The 18,087-nt window shown below is 39.8% G+C and overlaps 1 protein-coding gene across 5 annotated transcripts in view; it reads left to right on the top strand.

The window, feature by feature from the left end:
• The first annotated feature begins 896 nt into the window (after positions 1-896).
• Positions 897-18,087, top strand: part of LOC100578611 — a 240,159-nt gene continuing 222,968 nt past the window's right edge. For 2 of the 5 annotated variants that reach the window (XM_026439299.1, XM_006564704.3), the window contains exon 1: positions 903-2,730. The gene's annotated coding sequence lies outside the window, so the exon portion shown is untranslated. Of the gene's footprint in view, positions 2,731-18,087 lie in introns of all 5 variants that reach the window. The other 3 variants (XM_026439300.1, XM_026439301.1, XM_003250464.4) reach the window with 3 other exon arrangements.

Here is an 18,087-nt window from a genome sequence, read left to right on the forward strand (position 1 = left end):
CACGAGCTCGTCGATGGGCAGAAAAATAATCTGGAGCAACCGCTCCCGGGAGGATGGTTCATTAGCGTGGCTGTTTACAAGACTTTCGACGATGCCACGCTCGATTTCTCAATTTAACGACCCGATTTTTCAACCTCCTACTTCCGCTTTTTATCCACCGGATTTCCGCGAGCGAAGAATATTTCGTTGTCAGCCGTTGCCTGGTAACCGCAACGAGCTACTAATTGGTCGGATTCTTCATCGATTTTTGGAAGGGAGCGGTGTTTCGTCCAATTCGTATCGATTAAATACGAACGATTGTATTCGACACGAGGCTCGTTTCATGGCGCGGGTCGGGCAATCGCTCTAAAAATCACGACGAGGATGATATCCCTGGGTGTACGTCTCAATTTCTTCTTGGGAGAGGAGAAAGAATTCCAGGGAGGGACCGCAAGCATTCGGTGCATGAAGAAACGGGCGAGCGATGGAACGAGGCTGTGGAAAGGGTGAGGGGAAGGAATAAAAGAAGAGAAAGAGAGAGGACGAATCGTTGCAGAGGGGTCGCGCGAACGTTTTACGCTTCGTGTTGCGTAGGAAAAAAAAAGAAAAGAAAAGAAGAGAGAGAGAAAAAAAAAGAGCGAACGGTCGAGCCTGGAGCGACGTACACTCGTAATCCGTGAAAACCGCAAGACGATGTGGTAAAACGAGAAATTTCGCGCTGGCCCTGGGTGGACGTAGCCGTGCTTACGCGGATATGAATTAGGATAGAGTAGAGTGTGCACAAAAGCGGAGGCGCTTGCGCTAAAAGCGGGCAACAGAGGGGGTGGCGGAGGGCGGCGGTGGCGGTGGTTGTCGAAAGAGGGGTAGAACCTCCGGCGAGCAAGGCCAAGCGGCGAGGGAGGGGGTGTTGCAAGCTTCTGCGGGAAACGGAGAATCTGCGAGAGTCAGTGCAATTCGCGACGCGACGCCCTTCGTTCCCTCGATCCGCGCTCAAGGGGTGGATCGAGCCGCGAGACTCGAGGGCCGAGCTCGATAGCAGAGGCTCGCCAGTGTTCACGTGCCGGGAAAACTGCAACACCTTTGCCATCGTCAAGTGTTCGACGAACGAGAAGAGAATGAAAAGATACGAAAGATTTATTTGAAACTCGCGTTCACGTGCGTTCGCGTTGCTCAGTGAGACGTTTCGAAGGAGGATCGAACGATTTTAGAAACGATATATGTGTCTTCGTACAGTTTCTTGCTCTGTAACCAATCATTCGGGGAAATCGATCGAATTTCACTTTTATCGAACGATTCCACGATTTCTTACGGGTCTACGTTTCGCTCGTGAGAATAGAAAATGTGCCGAATCGTGTGTGCTCGATAGAAAACGTGTACGATAAATGGAGTAACGAGAGAGAGAGGGAGAGAAAAGAGGGGAAAAAATAATATTATTCGGCGTGGCAAAGCCGGCCACGTTGATATTCAGCTTTCACCGATCCGTCCGTGTTTGGATCATCGATCCCAAAGGCCGGTCGTTAGTTTTTCATAATCGCATGAATCTTCGTATGGCGCGACGCCACTGCCTCTCCCGTTCCGCCGGAGGATGTTGGAAAAATTGAAAATTATGCAAACATAATTTCCATCGTGGCGCTCGGTTTCGCATCCACGCTCGCGCCACAGGCGTACAACCCGTGTATGCGTCGCCCCGCAAAGTTCATTGTCATCGGGGTAGCGACCGACGTAGTTTCAAGTAAATTTTTCGACCATCTCCCTTATCGTTCTATCTTTCCTTATTCTTTCTTCCACCTTCCCGATTTCAAACCTTAATCAATCTGATCAAACCTTAATCAATTTTCCATGAATACTTGTTTACTTCTCGCCTCCTCCTTCTCTGTCGAATTTATCGAGTCTCGCCTTTCCCTTTTCCGCACGACGAGTTCTCTTTTCTTCTCTCGCTCTGTTTCTTCGATCGTGGCCTTCGAAATCCCGTTCGAGGCTCGATCTCGCGCCGAAACAAACGGGCAGAGAAATCTCTCCCAATGAGCGAGCGAAGAAACTTGGATAGTTGAAGAAACTTTTGTTTCTCGCATCTCCCTCCGTGCGCCACCCTCTCGAGCGTTTCTCGAGCGTGTTGTCGCGAAGCGATTACGGGCCTCGGTGTTTATTTCGAAATCAGGATTTGCCGAGGGCCGATCCCCGCTGCAAATCTGCAACCCGTTAAATGATTTTTAATCGAGGCCCATTAAACGGAGTGCATCAAAATTACATGAATATTTACGCCCCTCGACGAAATTACGTTTTAAACGATCCGCCGGCACCGCGGCCCCCAATGAAAATTGCATATTAAACGTCCTCCTCCTCCCTCCTCGGTATAATGTAAACTGATTTGCGTAAGTAAGTCGCGTTACGATCGATTAATTAACAACACTGCAACGACGAGGGAAGTGCACGGCCGAGATTTCTCCCTGATCAGTCGGATAATTCGAATTCGAATTACGGGGAGGAAAGGGAGCCTCGGAGGGAAGAACGTTCGAACGCCTATTTTTATTTCGACCCCATCCGATTCGAGCCACTATCGTACCCGTTATTAACGCGCGTTGAAGCCGTGCCGCTCCATGAATATGAATCGTCGCCACCACGCTAATGCAACGCCACTGGAAATCCCCTCTGCCCACCCCGAACGTCACCGCCGTGATTACATAATTTATCGCGCAGCCGAGGATGCATCGCCAGATGGCCGGATCTGGACTCCAAGGAAAAAACGTTTCGGTGAGTATATACGTTAGTAGCCGTTGTCCTTCCGTCGATTTTGGCAAATCGATCGATTCGGCAAATACGGGAGAGAATTCGAACTGCTTCTTTTTTTTCCTTTTCACAGAGGAATAAAAAGGACGCGAAAATTTGTGCGCCCGGTTAATTTACTCGCGGTCCTCGTTAGCGATTGTAAACAAACGGGACGCGAATGCATCGTTTGCACGATAAAAAATCGAAAGAAAATCGGTATGATATAAGCAACATCTCGATTGTTTCTTTTTCCCACGTTGGAATTAGGTCGAAATGGAAATTTTCGATCGATATCTCGAGAAAATTCTTTGGGAAAAACGAAGATCGCGATCGATCGGCGGTGAAATTTCGAGAGAGGTATCTTTCCAATTTCCAAATGCGAAAATCTGAAATCGGATGACGGAGGAACGATCATCGGGGAAGCGTATCGGTAACGAAGAGCGAAATTGATGAGAAAAGAAACTGGATAATTCTCCGGGTCTCTCGATCCGGATCATTCCATCCCGATAATAATCTTTCGAGGTTGATCCGATTAGTCTGATCAATGCCACTCGACTCGCGGCCCCAGCCGAGCCGAGTCAAGGTTCGATCGTTAATTACGCCGGGGGGTGAAACCGGATGTGAATAATCTCTCGTGGCTTCCCCTCTCTTCGCCCCTCCTCCTCCCTCTTCGAATTCGGGCAGGGATTGATCCGATTGATTGACAACCACCTTTTTTTTCGAAAAGTGTTTCTCCCGGCGTTTTTTTTTTTTCGAATCGCAGGAGAGCCCGCAATTCCGCTGCACCGTGGCGTAACGAATCGCGATGAACGCCGCCACGCGAATTGATATTCCCCCTTCGTTGTTATCGTACGTAGTGGCTCGTTCAATGCCCGATTTTCACCGTTCGTTGTTCCCTCGGGAGCGGGGGAAAAAAAAAAAAAAGAAAAAAGGAAAAAAGGGAAAAGAAAAAGAAAGAATCGTGAAATTTTTCAAGGCCGGCGGGAAGGGGAGGGAAGGGTTCGATCGTTTTCCAAATTTCCTCGACTAGGTTCGTTACCTCGTGGTCGGGTAATGAACGATTCCCGCTCATTAGCTTTTTCTTCTCGTCGAATCGAAAGATTGGCGAAAATATCGAAGAAGCTTTTTGCTCGATATTTGACGATGGAATATCGATGCCGAGGATCGATAGGCGCCGTTCGAAAAAAACGATTGCGAAACACGTTTCCGTTTCTTGGCGGAACGTTCGAGGGCAAAGTTTGCAAAGGATTAGAATCGAGCATTAATTATTGATGAAAAACAGATGAAACTGGCGGTAAAAATTTCGCGTCCAACGTTTGCACGCATGGATTACAGGCGGTTAAAAGGGATTTCAAAGGTAATAAAAAGCGTTCGACTCTGTAAATCGTTACAATGTTTCTCTATTTTCTGTTGGCGCAATTTCGTACCACTGTTATTATTATATCGGTTTGCTCCCTTTGAAAACCATAATAAATCATAATCTTTCCTAAGCTGCGCCCCATGAAAAACTTTCTATGCCGAGTATAGAAATCCGTGGATTTGGTTTTTCATGGAAATTAATCTCCTATTTTCCTTTTTTAAAGCAACTCGATCGCGTTAAGTTTCATACGATGTTTGCGCGAAAAGGAAAGGGAAATGTGAAACGATTGGAACGGTCTAACGTTTAAGGAGAAAAGATCTATCTATAGTCGGACACATTGAAAATCACAATGCAACTTTTCTTTTTCTTATCGTAAGTGCAATATTTTGAAAGCTGTTTCGAGTAAAGTTTTTTTAAAGTATATATAAGAACGTATATACTCGATGCATTGTTCACAAAAATATTAACAATAAAAATATTATATCGGTTTAATAATTCTAATATTCACAAATAGATAATTAATATACACAAATTTCCCCAAATTTAAACACATATGCCATAACTTTCGCAAGTTATTCCTTTCCACTTTTCAATTATTTATTTCGTATCGCAGGAATTACTTCGATTTAAATCACCCGCGTTCGAATCGAAGATTTGAAAATGCAAAAAGGATGCAGACTCAATTGATTGTTACCTCGAACGTTACCTTTTTCGAAATCACGAATCGATAACCGTACGAGCCACGCTTATTAAAATATTAATAATCGCAAAGTCGCCCCTCCCTTTTCAACCGATAAACCGAATATCGTACACGCGTTAGCGGCCCGTTATCTCGCGCCAATGGAATATGTTAATGGAAGATAAACGTTGGAGCGTGAAACGTTGGAAAACGTTTGGAAGAAAAATCGGTCGGAAAACATCGGATCCCCTTCCTCCCCCACCCCATAAGCGCGATCATAAGCTTTTAAGCCCCGCCTAAACGAGCGGCGTAAAACGCAGTTTGTACAGTTGCACGGGTTGATGCCCCGATCCGTGCAATTCAGGCGCCGTTAATCGTGCCACAGCTCCGTCCGGCTTTTATCCGTGCCACGATAACGAGAAATTAGCTGCGAAACACGCGGGCGCAGCCGGTGTAATTGGGCGCATCGATTAAAAACCGGTCGCCCATCCGTTTTTTTCCACCCCGCCCACGACCCCCTTTCACGGCCGCGTGATGAACGCGGCTAGATGAGGCATCGATTCGAGGACGCCAACTCCGGGGACGCATTAGCGTGCACTCGATCGCGAATCAATAGTAGCACACGATCGATAGAACCGATAGCGTTATAGGATCGGGACGAAAGTGTAGGGGAGTTGTTGGTTGGAGACAGAGTTTCGTTTCGTTCGTATTTGTTATCAGGGGATGTTATCGGTTGAAATAAAGTAAAGAATACGTTTAACGAAGAAAGTAGGAATAAGTAATTGTTAAAAAGGGAAATGGGATCGTCCAGTGATATCCAATTCATAAATATACAAGATATGAGTCGCATATATTATATGTGTATAAAACTCAAATTTTAGTGGAAACATGTAGAGTAAAGATGAAATCGTGAATCAAGAGTAAGTAGAATTTATGCTAGTTGCATGAAACGGGGATGAATATGCAAGAAGGGGAAAGAGGAAAGTTATTAAATTAAATTATATTTGTAATGAAAGATTGCAACAAGTTTTAATTTATTAAAAAATATTTCTTTTTCGATTTCAGCTGGATAAATTTATCGTAGAAAAATCGATCCCAATTTTCCCAAGTTTAATCCACAAATTCGACGAGTTACGTAGAAATACGCGAGCAGAAATGGACCTCTTGATTAAACTTATTCAAACTTTCTCGTTCAAAATTACGAGGTGGGTGTGAGTGACGTTTGCATTGGAATCTCATACGTATGGTGTCGATAGTAACAAGGGTTAGAGGCACACCTGCACGCAATATGCGCAAGGAACACGGAGTTATTCTCCTCGTGTTCATCCGCGTACACCATAACTGTGGTCAATTCGGTAAACGGTGACCGAGTTTCTCCACGTTCCATATCCATAACACTTTCGTGAACGTTCACACGTGTCGCCAAGTTTCGACCGTCCTCGTCCTCTCTGCAATTCCCCGTTAATCGTTATTACCTGTAGGTTCTGCGCCTGCTGTAATTCTAATATATATATATATATATATATAAAATATATATATATGTGCTTGTGTGTATACATTTCCACGAGAACGGTTTTCCTTTAACTTGTCGTGACCCAGGTTCGTTCAAATCGAACGAAGTTAGATTTCGATCGGGGAAAACTCGCGATGAAATATCGCGACCGTTACTCACTCCGGGGTGTATGTAATTCACGTTTTCATCCACTTCGAAAGGGTTAATTTTCATCCGATATAAATGAGATACATCGAGTCGTTACGTATGCATCGATATCGTCTCGCGCTATAATTGCTATAATTAAACGCTAATTGCCATCGAAATCTAGAATGGGAAAATGCAGGAAAGGGACAGAAGGAACGTTCATTAGTTTACCGCGTTTGAATTTCCGATCGATAATATTTCACTCCGCTTCTGGTGCGGAAATAAAACCAAGTGAAAAATGGTAAATCTACTTTTCAAACCGTAGAAATCCACTGTGACAGAGCATACGGATGGAGGAAAAAAAAAAAAAAAAAAAAAAAAGAAAGAAAGAAAAAATATTGCTCGATCAGCCGATTTAAATCGGTCGGTCGTACAGAATGTGGTATTGTTCTTACGGTATTTTATTGTATCGATCTCGAATCATGATTCAACATTATCGACCGATCCTCTGATCTTCTCAACCAGTCTCTCTCTCTCTCTTTCTCTTTTTTCTTTGCATTTAAAGAATCGAGAATCGGATAGAATTTTTAAACCGTTTTGCTACATACGCGTACATTCTCCCTCTTGTACGGTCCAATTGCCTCGCTTTTAACGACACGATAATCCTCGTAATGCGATTTCTACGCTGCAATCCTTTATTGTATAATCGCGAATTGGGTAAAAAAGTACTAGGTATACTGCTTTGAAAATTTTTTCGGCTCGCCGGGCGTAGATTCAAAAGAGAGAAAAAAAAAAAAAGAAAAAGAAAAGAAGGATGCTTAATATTTCGTTCTTTATGAAACAAAAATTTAATTTACGCGTATTATCCTGAGACGAAATCCTCAACAGCGGGAATGGGACGGAATAACGTGAATTTTTAAATTTCATACAACGAGTTTAACGAATTTAAAATAAACAAATAACAAAGAAATGGAAGAAGTATCGTGCGTAAAGCGGACGAATAATTGAGGAATCCTCGCGGATTATCGTTTTCTGAAATCGTGCAAAAATATTCAAATACATTCCGTTTCGATTCAACAACAAAAGAGTCGAGAACGAAAGAGGATGAATTAATCGTTGGAAACGCCGTGTGACACGCGTAACATTCGTCGATATTTCGATCGCGACGCGTTTCACGGTTGCTTGACGTTCGATGGATAAACTTTTATCCACGAAACTAGCTGCGCGTTGCACGCTTTGAGTCGCTCGTCGATCGTCGATCGAAGGCGAGGTTTTTGCCTTTCGCGACAGAAATCGCGAACCGGTCGAGTGTCAAAGAGGTTTCGATAATTTCGCAAATGGGAATTGGAAATAAGCGACGTCCACCAATGGTAGTTCGTTTAACACTTTCATCCACTTGTGAAAGTCCGTTGAAACGAGATTAACGCGTCAGAGGGAAATATGCAGTTGGTTACCTTTATGCAGATTTTTTTCAGCATCCAGTTTTTGATCTCTTCCTCTTTTCTGTTTTTCCCATTCTGTTTCGTTTGTTTCTCTTGTTTTTATACACGAATTCTAGGAAATAATATCCAATCTTACGTCGAATCGTAACAAATTAACGATTACGGAAGAGTTGATCGATTAATTTTGTTTTTTGTTCGAATCGATACTCGAGTTTTGCCAATTTTGTTACAAGTTCAACTTGAAAGCTCGCTCTTTCGTTACATCCTTGAAACAAAATCTCTCTTTGTGTAAAAACGAGTCAAAATTCTGAAGATTCTGAAGAGGTTAAAAATCTAGGATCTTATTTATCGATCACTCGGATGATCGAGATACCATCTCTTAAAAATAACACATTTTGAAACATATTATCGGTCATTTTATCCTTAAAAAAAAAAAAGAAATAAAATAATTTTGCTATTTTGCACGAACGAATCGAAGACAAAAGTTTCTTGTTAAAAACATAAATTATTTAAGTTTGACAGGTTGTTGAAGGGGTGCTCGACATAACACGTTTCATTCACAAACATACACGGGGATTTAATTGCCAAGTAATCCGGCAGTTTGACGGATTAACGAGGATTTGCGGTTGAAAACAAAGGAAACCCTGACCGACTACGATTTCTGTAATCGGTCTCCTAGTTTCACCCCGATGTTTCACACCAGCTTTGATGTTTGCTCGTGAATCGTGATATTCGTTGTTCCCCGTGTTATCGGACACAACCTGGCCGACACAAATTTGCTTATTAATTTCCAATTACAATTCGGATTCGACGGTTATTCTTCCATCGTTTCGCGACGTTTATCAATATTGAAATTATTATTCCGGCTTTTTTTTTATAAAATACATCGATCAATTTCCAATTGTAATTATACAACGTGTGCAATTAATGCACGAAGATATAATTGACATTATATCTCTTATTACGTATGGATATATCCGTTTAAAAATACGATTTCAAGGGAAATTATTATTTTCACAGATGTATTCAGGAAGAATCGTAATAAACCGTGCTCTTAATTCTCCCTTTCCTAATTTTATCGAATCTTTAAATTGTTCAAATAAAAACCTGAAGAGGAATAAAATAATCTCGCAATCGAAGGGAATGTTTTACATCGATTCGAAACTATTTATTTGTACGAGATAAAATGCGCGAGTGTGGGAAAAGATCTCAAAGATGATCGACTAAATTATCACAAGTCGAGCGTGAAAGACATATTCAAGCACGCTTTCATATCGTTCACAAGGTGTTCGAGCGTTGAAGCTCAAAAAGATCCTTCCGTTGATTTCCGTCTCCAAGTTGGAGGCACGCCAATTTCTACGTCAATTAATACAACTTAAAGCCAAGAATATTTCATCTATTCGGGTCTGTCAATAATTCTGCTCGAAAAGAAGAAAAAAGAAAAAGAAAGAAAGATATGGCTGGATCGTTTGAATGCTCGCCACTCTTCTGGAAATATTAATTCTCGTCCTCGTTTCGTACGAATTTTATATTTCCATGGTTGGATATAAATTGTCCGATTTATATCCGGACGGGGGTTTATATCGATAATAGAAAAATGGGGAATAAAGTTGTTGCAAAAATACGCTCTTCCACGCAGAAGTCGTTAACTGGATGATCTTTCTTTTGTTCGAGCCAACGATCCATCCTGTTCACGGTTTTTAAACACTCGATGAACGACGGATCGTCGATTTATAATTTTGCAATATTGATGCAAACTTGAATTGCCACATTTCATTCTTCTTCACATCGAATTGAGTTTCGATTGGCGATTCCGTTACGTTTTCTGGGAATCGGAATCAAGCCATCGAATTTAATCAAGAAACGAAAAAAAAAAAAATTCGAGGATTGCCGCCGATAAGAAAAGATTTTAATCTGGGAAAAATTAATCTCGCCATCTTCTCGTTTACGTCATTTCAAATTCCAGCATTTTCATAGCTTTACTAGGTCAATTGATCTAGGAAGGCAGGAAGAAAGTTGAAGTCTGCCAAGTGTATATTAATCAGATTTCCTGAGCTGCTTCCACTCATAAACCCCGTGCTTAAAAATTACGAAACGATCACGTCGTAAACGCAAATACGAAAGTTGACGTGAAATGAATATCAGCCCCGTAATATAAATTTTATTCCTTCGAAATTATTCTCATCGAATTCTAAATCGATGATCCTCGACATTGAGGACAGAGACTAAGAAATTCACTTCCTCGATAGAAAATCATCGTTTTGTTTTCATCTGCTTGCAAAATAATAATGGCTATTCCACAAGCCATCAACGCGCCGATCTTCAGAAACCATTTTTCACCATTATTTCATCCACTTTTCTCGAGAGTAATTAATCGAAGCGTAAAGTCGACGAAAGTATCAATGAAAATCAAAGTTTGAAAAAATAATTGAAAAATATAATAACAGTCTCGCAACTGAATGGATGATCCTTCCGACTTGTCACGGTTCACCGTTTCGCGGGACAATGAAGATCGGGTTGACCCTTTATCACACCCGATTCATCGGTGTCAATAAACGAGGAGGACGGGTCATCGATCGACAAAAGTACACTCGCCGCGCGAAATAACAGCGGCCGTTGTGCGACGTGGGTATCGGCGTGACAACGGCCTTGGTTTCGGGGATCCCTCCACTTTGTGAATATCAATGAGACCAAGAGTGGGTACACTCGGTGGGCTACTTTCGCGGAAGCACAGTTTCGGCCGCCTGTTCGTGTCACCGAGGCTGTAACCAGCCCGGGCAACCCTTTGTCATTGACGACCGTGCGGTTTGATACCCTCGTCAATTAAAGTTTAGAGGCCGACCGATAACACTGTCTCGAGTATGCTTCCCTGGGATTAAGAGGAATAAAAGGCACGAGGATTAAGGATGGAGAAAAATAATAGAAGTGTAATGGATACGTGTTGCGATTTTTTTTGTATATATATTTTTTTTCTTTACTTCGTATCTCTCGAGTGGAATTATATAATTTGAAAAATAAGAAAGGTCAAAGGTATCACGAGAGGATTCCCCTTTTTGAAGAGAGGAAACGTGTGGCACGAGCGAAGCGTTTCATTTTGCAAGATCCATTGTTTGCTCGCGGCACGCAAAAGCACGAAAGAAAGATCGTTTTTCTACGCACGGAAAAATAATACCGCAGTTGTTCGTTTAAGGTGGATAGTACACGTGGCCGAGTAATTCAAATTAATTAAAGATCAACAAAGACGTTGAAGACGTTCAAAAAGGTGGGATTGATTCAATGGGATGATTGAATGAAGGAAAATTAGTTTCAAAAGTAAAATTGTATAAATCATAATTCTTTTACTCGACGACATTTAAACTTTTTATCTAGATTTCTTTCCCCGATAATTGTACATTTTGTACAATTATTCTCGAGATGAAATCTCGAACGATTGATCTTCCATCGATCTTTTATCAAATAAATTTAAAGAAAATATATATCGTTTCTCAAGTACACAACAAGTAGTGTCGAAGGAGGGAACGTAGGCTAATGTAGCGGGTAAATAAATTATACGACCCATTAAATTTCACAAACTCGTGCAATTAATTACAGCGCTGATGCTCCCTGCGATTTACGACCGCGGCCAAATCGCAACTGCGTTCCCCGAATCGTGTCTAAGTCTTGTTCGAAATTTTCCAGGAACGCGTTTAAATCTAATCAAGATGGTTCCCACCGATTTCGAGATATATAATTCTTAGAAGGGTTTTCGTGTTGAAAGAAGGGTTGGAAGGGTCGAGACCCTTAATGGAGGAAGTAACGAATCCAACGATCGTAAGTCTTAATAATGTCGTGATCGAGATATAAAGAAGAATTTCGAGGAATCACGAGTTTTATTAGAATCTAGAGAGATATCTTTTTTTTTTTCTAGAAACTTTAAACGAAGGTTATTATTATTCGTTCAAAAATTCAATTACACAAGAATCATCGTTTTAACGATATCACCATTTTTTTATTATAACTTCATTGATCCTAAACAGAATGTTTATATGAAGATTTAGTATCGATAAAGTGCGAGAGAACGCGTTTGTTTGAGAAAATTACAAAAACAGAAATAAATATTAGGTTGATAAGTAAGAGAGAAAAAAAAGTAAATAAATTTCTTTCGAGCATCAAACACAACTTTAACAATCTCCGCCTAAAGATCTCTCTTTCATTCCCTTTCTTTCTTCCCTGGCCAGGAAGAAACTCCATTCGAGCTATCGCGTGCGATTCGATTACTTTTTTTCTCCACCTTAATCACATTGCCTCCTTCGACCGAAGACCAAGTCTTTGGATAAATGAATCTCGTAAGAAGAGACACGCCCCCTCGTAGCCACCCCTGTGTAAAAGAAATAATTGCGACACAGATGAAGTTTCATAGCAAAACGCGTCAAGAGGCACAGAAATTCGTCTGTTTCATCCTTTTCCTCGCCAATTTCCACGAGAATCGAGGACCTCGCGCGCGTATGATACAAAATATCTACTTTCCTTCTCAGAATATTCTCGATGGACTTCTGATTTCAACCGTGGTCGTTTCAGAAGCGTTCGTGCGTTAGCGCGTCGAAGAAGTCGGCTTTCCTCGAAAAAAGGCCAACCCTCTCGAATGCAAATTTGAAAAGGAGAGAAAGGAGGGGAGGAAATAGAAAGGACAATACGTTGTGCGTCTATGAATTGAGAGACGAAACAATTCCGGCCTGGTCACAACGGGTTAATCCAATTTCGTTTCTGCAGAATTTCCAAGAGAAATTCGGTTTACGGTGGCGCAGCGTTGTGCGTCACACGTATGCCTGTGTGCGCGATGCTGGACGAAGGTCCATGTCGAGATCGTAATTGGCGCGATAAGTCGGATTAATGAAGATATTTTGAGGCCAACGAAGGGGGGCGAGAAAAAAGAAATATTGGTTTCGATTCGTTTCGGCGTTTCGAAGAAGAAAAGTATAATAGATAATAATTTTGTCATGATTCAAGAAATGATATAGGTACAAGGATGAGATAGGTTTAAATGGGAATTAAATTACGAGCTAATTATTATTAATAGATTGAAAGTAGAAGAAAAGATGAGAATAAGTTTTTTCCACGTTTATAATTCGCGTTTTCTCTTCGGATTCTCTACGAGATATTTCGTACTTAATTATCAATTATTGCTCAATAATTGAAATTTAGAAATAAATAAACGCTTTACCGGAACATTGGAGAGATACAGAAAACTGATAATTTGCATGTACCCACGAGTTTTGCGATAATGAATTCCTCGTGTGTTATTAACGATACGGATCGTTATACTGTGATTATATTAACCAGATTCGTTTGTTATTGTTAGTTTTACTCTCTCATGATATACGCGCATTTTATCAAATATATTTTATCAAGTGATTTTAAGGGAGGGAAAAAATATTTTTAACGAAATTGATTACGGCTATCAAAGGTACGTGATAATTTTCGATTAATAATTTTAATTTTTTTTGATTAAAAAATTTTGAATATTAATATTTTTAGTTAAAGAATGAATTTATTCGCGTTTCTCTACACGGAAAGGTGTTTAATTAAGTTCAGGATCTCGTTTCTTCCGTTAAAAAAGCTTACTGTTCGTCAGTAAGTGAATAGATGCTTAATGTTATTCCAACGTGAATGAATTCTTTTCCACGTATATATAATACGATATAAAAATTTTATGAAATCTGTTTGCGCCCTATGAATTAAATATTTTGCATTATCGATTATTTGAGATACGGAAAATATTAGTCAAACATTATCGTTTATGAATATTTATATTTGCAATATTTTCATTTATTGCGTTTATTAATATTTATAATGGGCCATTTACTTACATTACATTGGTACATTTACATTTTTGAAAATATATACCCATCGATAATTAAATACAAATCATGATTTAATAAAGTGATCATCGCACACGAATTCGTCGTGTAAAGATATTTTTAAAATTTTATTCGAGCCAATAATAATTCATCTTTCCACGGGTTATAAACGCGAATTTTTACTCTTTTGAACTTGAGTTCGAACGTACATACGTAAATCGTGATCGAGGAAGACAGATTTTGAGCGATTTTCGTATCATGATGCCATGCAAAATTTAAACCACGCGACACGGAGGATAATATACGTACGTGTTTCGTCGAACTTTCAACGTCTCTTTCGCGTGGCGAAACGTTGAACGCACATACGCGAGCTCATGAAAGATTTATGATGTTTCGAAGAGCAACGACGAGACACCTAAAACGTTCGTCCTCGTGGAATCAATTCGAAGGAATCGAGCCACTTAAGTCTACGAGTCTACTCGGCCAGACTGTTAAACTATCGAGACAGATATGAAACGCGGGCGAATCGATCGAACCGATCATTTATCATCTTGTCGCGCATTGGGAACGGCGTAACAACCTGACGTATTTGCCACTGCGTCGAGCAATAATTTTCAACGAGATATCCGCATAATATACCAACATTACCCCTTTGTATATCTCGCGTGTTCGATTCATGGAAAATATGTCGAAACGTATCCACATAAGATCGTATTTTCGAGCTTTAAAACGACAACTTGTCGGAATAATTCATAATTGATAATTTCTTTCTCCGATAACTCTGTTCAATGAGGATTTTACCGTGTTGCCTTTATGGCTGATGTTTCATTCTGCGTTTTTATCTTTATAATTTTTTTTGAAATATAATGTGAGTTTTTTTTTTTTTTTTAACGATTAATGCAATTCATAATATCGAGAGGGTACATTGAACCGAACCCCGTTCGGTGAAATAATGCGAAATTTTCTGTTGGCAGAATAGCAGCGAGGAATATTTAGTGGTCGTAAATTTCCAAGATCGTTTCATTCTATCGTTGGCATCTGCCTACCGACTTTTATCGTTTAATGTTTTACGAGTACCGGCTACATGTGCTATACTTTTTAATCGTTTCATCTAATTGAAATTTTCCTTGCCATTAAACTAACGAAAAATCGAATGGTTCGTTTTCTCGTAAATCGAAATATCGTCTTTAGGTTAGGGAACAGTTTGATATTTAATTAAAATATCAATTTTGGAAAAAAGATATCGAGTTTCTTCATCAAGGAATTATAATCCCTTAAATAAATTAATATAATTCGATACGAATACAATTTGTCAAATTTTACAAGAAAGAAAATAAAAAACATCCCTTAAACTTAACTCAACCAATTCACACTTTTCGATCATTTTCAATCTCAGATCGATACCGTCGAATCGATTCGAGTGAACATCACGACTACAAATTGAAAATTTATTCGCCGATAATTGAGAACTGCGAAGAAAACTTTAATCCAGACGGGGAGGAGGGAGAAACGGACGACAAAAGGGGTGATATTTAATTAAAATATCAATTTTGGAAAAAGATATCGAGTTTCTTCATCAATTATAATCCCTTAAATAAATTAATATAATTCGATACGAATACAATTTGTCAAATTCACTCATAATTTTACAAGAAACAAAGTAAAAAACATCCCTTAAGCTTAACTCATAATTCACACTTTTCGATCATTTTCAATCTCAGATCGATACCGTCGAATCGATTCGATAAATGAACGTCACGACTACAAATTGGAAATTTATTCGCCGATAATTGAGAACCGCGAAGAAGACTTTAATCCAGACGGGGAGGGAGGAAGGGAGAAGCGGACGACAAAAGGGGTGGTGTGAACGGCAGCTCGGTACGGCGATACGTCTTGCAAGGGTGGTGCGTGGCAAGGGTGAAGCCGGATCAAGCCTCGAACAAAGTGAGTAGACGAAGATTGGCGAACGTTTCGCGCGGGCAAAATTGGCGGTGATTAGATTTAATAAGCCCGGCGGGAGGTCCGCGACGCCGACGTGCAATTTGCCAGGACACCGGCGTGGCGTGGCGTCTCAGGATCGGCTGTCTCTCCCAAGTAGCGGTTTCCCTCTCACCCTTCTCGCGGTAGCCCCTCCCCCTTCCTCTCCTTCTATCTGCCACTAATAGAGAATCTCGATTGCCTCTGAAACCCCCCTCAACTTAATGGAATATTTTGCACGCGTTCTAATTGCCCTCTTTCGCCTCCGTGCTTTCCTGCACGAAAATTGCACGGGTTTATTTTAAACATTTAATCGGGCCTTACGGCGATAAGCGCGAAGAATTATTCGTGATCAGATTATGGATTCTTCGTGTAAGAAGTGTTCAAATATTTTGGAGGGAATTTTTTCATATAAAAAAAAAAAAAAAGAAACGAGGAGAAAATTTCGTCGTTCAAGATTTACTCGAGAATATTAAGTCATTTTTTGTTTCATGTCTCATCTCGATTATCGTGGATATTAGGATTCAAAGTTTTAGTATTTGAGATTATAAATGGATCCAGTGACTTATATTTTTTCCTATACGTAGTGTGTTTCCCAGGAGTCTTGTCTGTTTGGAGTTTAGAATCAATGAGATCAATGAGGTGTAAGCAAGAGATCCGAGTAAAGGACGAGATAACGAACGATTAAAAATTCGAAAAACCTTTTTAAAAAATAAAGTTTAATGATTGTTCATTCGTTAAAGTCGCTATCTTTAGAGTTTACGATTTTTCCTAATTTTAGGAGGATTTAATTAAGAGGATATAAAGTAAAACATTAAAAATTATCTTTCGTTTTATCGATAATATCTCGGGAACCGGATGTCGTATCGAAATAAATGAAAAAGCGTATTAAAGGGGAAGGTTCCGTGCGTCTAATAATCTTTGATCTAATCTCCGGAAATTATTAAGTTCGGAGTCATAGCGATTAAAATTCGCGGTCTAGTTTACGCGATATATCCGATGAAAATTTTTTTCTTTAACGTGAAGAAAATATCGCGTGGATAAAATAATATTTATATTGCTCTCTATTTGATTGTCAGAGAGTTTCATTTTCTTTTTTTAATAATCGTACGTCACAGAGAAAATCACGTTTACCTAATTCCCTTGCAATTACCTTAAAATTCCTCTAGCTTTGGGAATAGAGTAGAGAATCGTGAAATTAGCGATAATTAGGTTTAATAAGTCGTAGGAAGTTTCAACATGAGACGTAACCGTGCACATTCTGCTAGGTATCAAAACGGAATTTCCAACTAAGTCTTATTATCACGATTGCCTCGTTGATAGTCATTGCACGTACGTTACGAATCGAGGGTTTCCTTTCGGATAAAATTTTTACAATTAAAATAAATTATCAAAATAATATCATAGTCTCTCCATCACTTCTTATTCCCATAAGAAACATTGTTAATAAGACGTTACTATCGATTTAAGTGGAAAAATTGTTATTTTCTTTCGTTCTTCTTTCTGCAAATACATTTCATTATCGCAAGAAATCTATCTCTGAAACGTTATCTTTTTTTTTATGTTTCTCCGTAAAGTTTACTGTCAAGCGATAACTGTAAGTCTGGCTTCATCTTTCTCGTTACGACTTCTTTCCACTCTCAGCAACGTAGGCAAATTGCGCGTCATAGGATACAATCATTTCCGCCTATCTTCGAGGATATCTGTTGAATTTGCTCAAGTAATCGTAAGAAATTTTTTCGATCGAGACTATCATATCGTGTCGATCATCTCTTTTATCTCTCACCTGTATGCATCAGGAGGAGAAAGCAGATTTTTTTCTTTGGTCTACGTTTCGGATATCGATCGTGTTATTATTGGATTTGATATTACGTTCGAAAACGGTTGAATCCGAAATTTATTGAAATCTCTTGATTGATCGCTGGTTAATGAGGGAATTTGTGAATTAGCAGCCTCGAACAGTTCCCAGGAATGAATTTATCTTAGTCAGGAAAATGTGCAAAATTTCTATTACCGTTATAAACGCGGAAATGTCACTTTGATAATAAATTACAAGCGTGACGAGGATTGGATAGGGGTGAAAGTAACTTAATGCCTGCATAGTTGGTTGGAAAGTAAGTGAAAAAGAATTGAAAATAGAGGAAGAGAAGACGTGACGTAATAATAAATGTACAGATTTGAACAAGAATTCGATTCTCCTCTCCGAAAACTTTATTTGAGAATAGATTTTCCTCGGATGGGAAAAATCAATTCGATTCATTTCGAAAATTCGGGATATAAAAGATCTCGTTACGACTAATGTTTCTTTGCTTAATGATGGCGAATGAATACAAGATGATTCACAGAATTTAAGAGCGCGAAATATCAAACTCTTGAAAGATTTTAATTCGCGAAGGAGCATTGAGGTG

This window comes from Apis mellifera, linkage group LG2 (assembly GCF_003254395.2).
Source record: "Apis mellifera strain DH4 linkage group LG2, Amel_HAv3.1, whole genome shotgun sequence".
NCBI classification, from domain to species: Eukaryota; Metazoa; Arthropoda; class Insecta; order Hymenoptera; family Apidae; genus Apis; species Apis mellifera.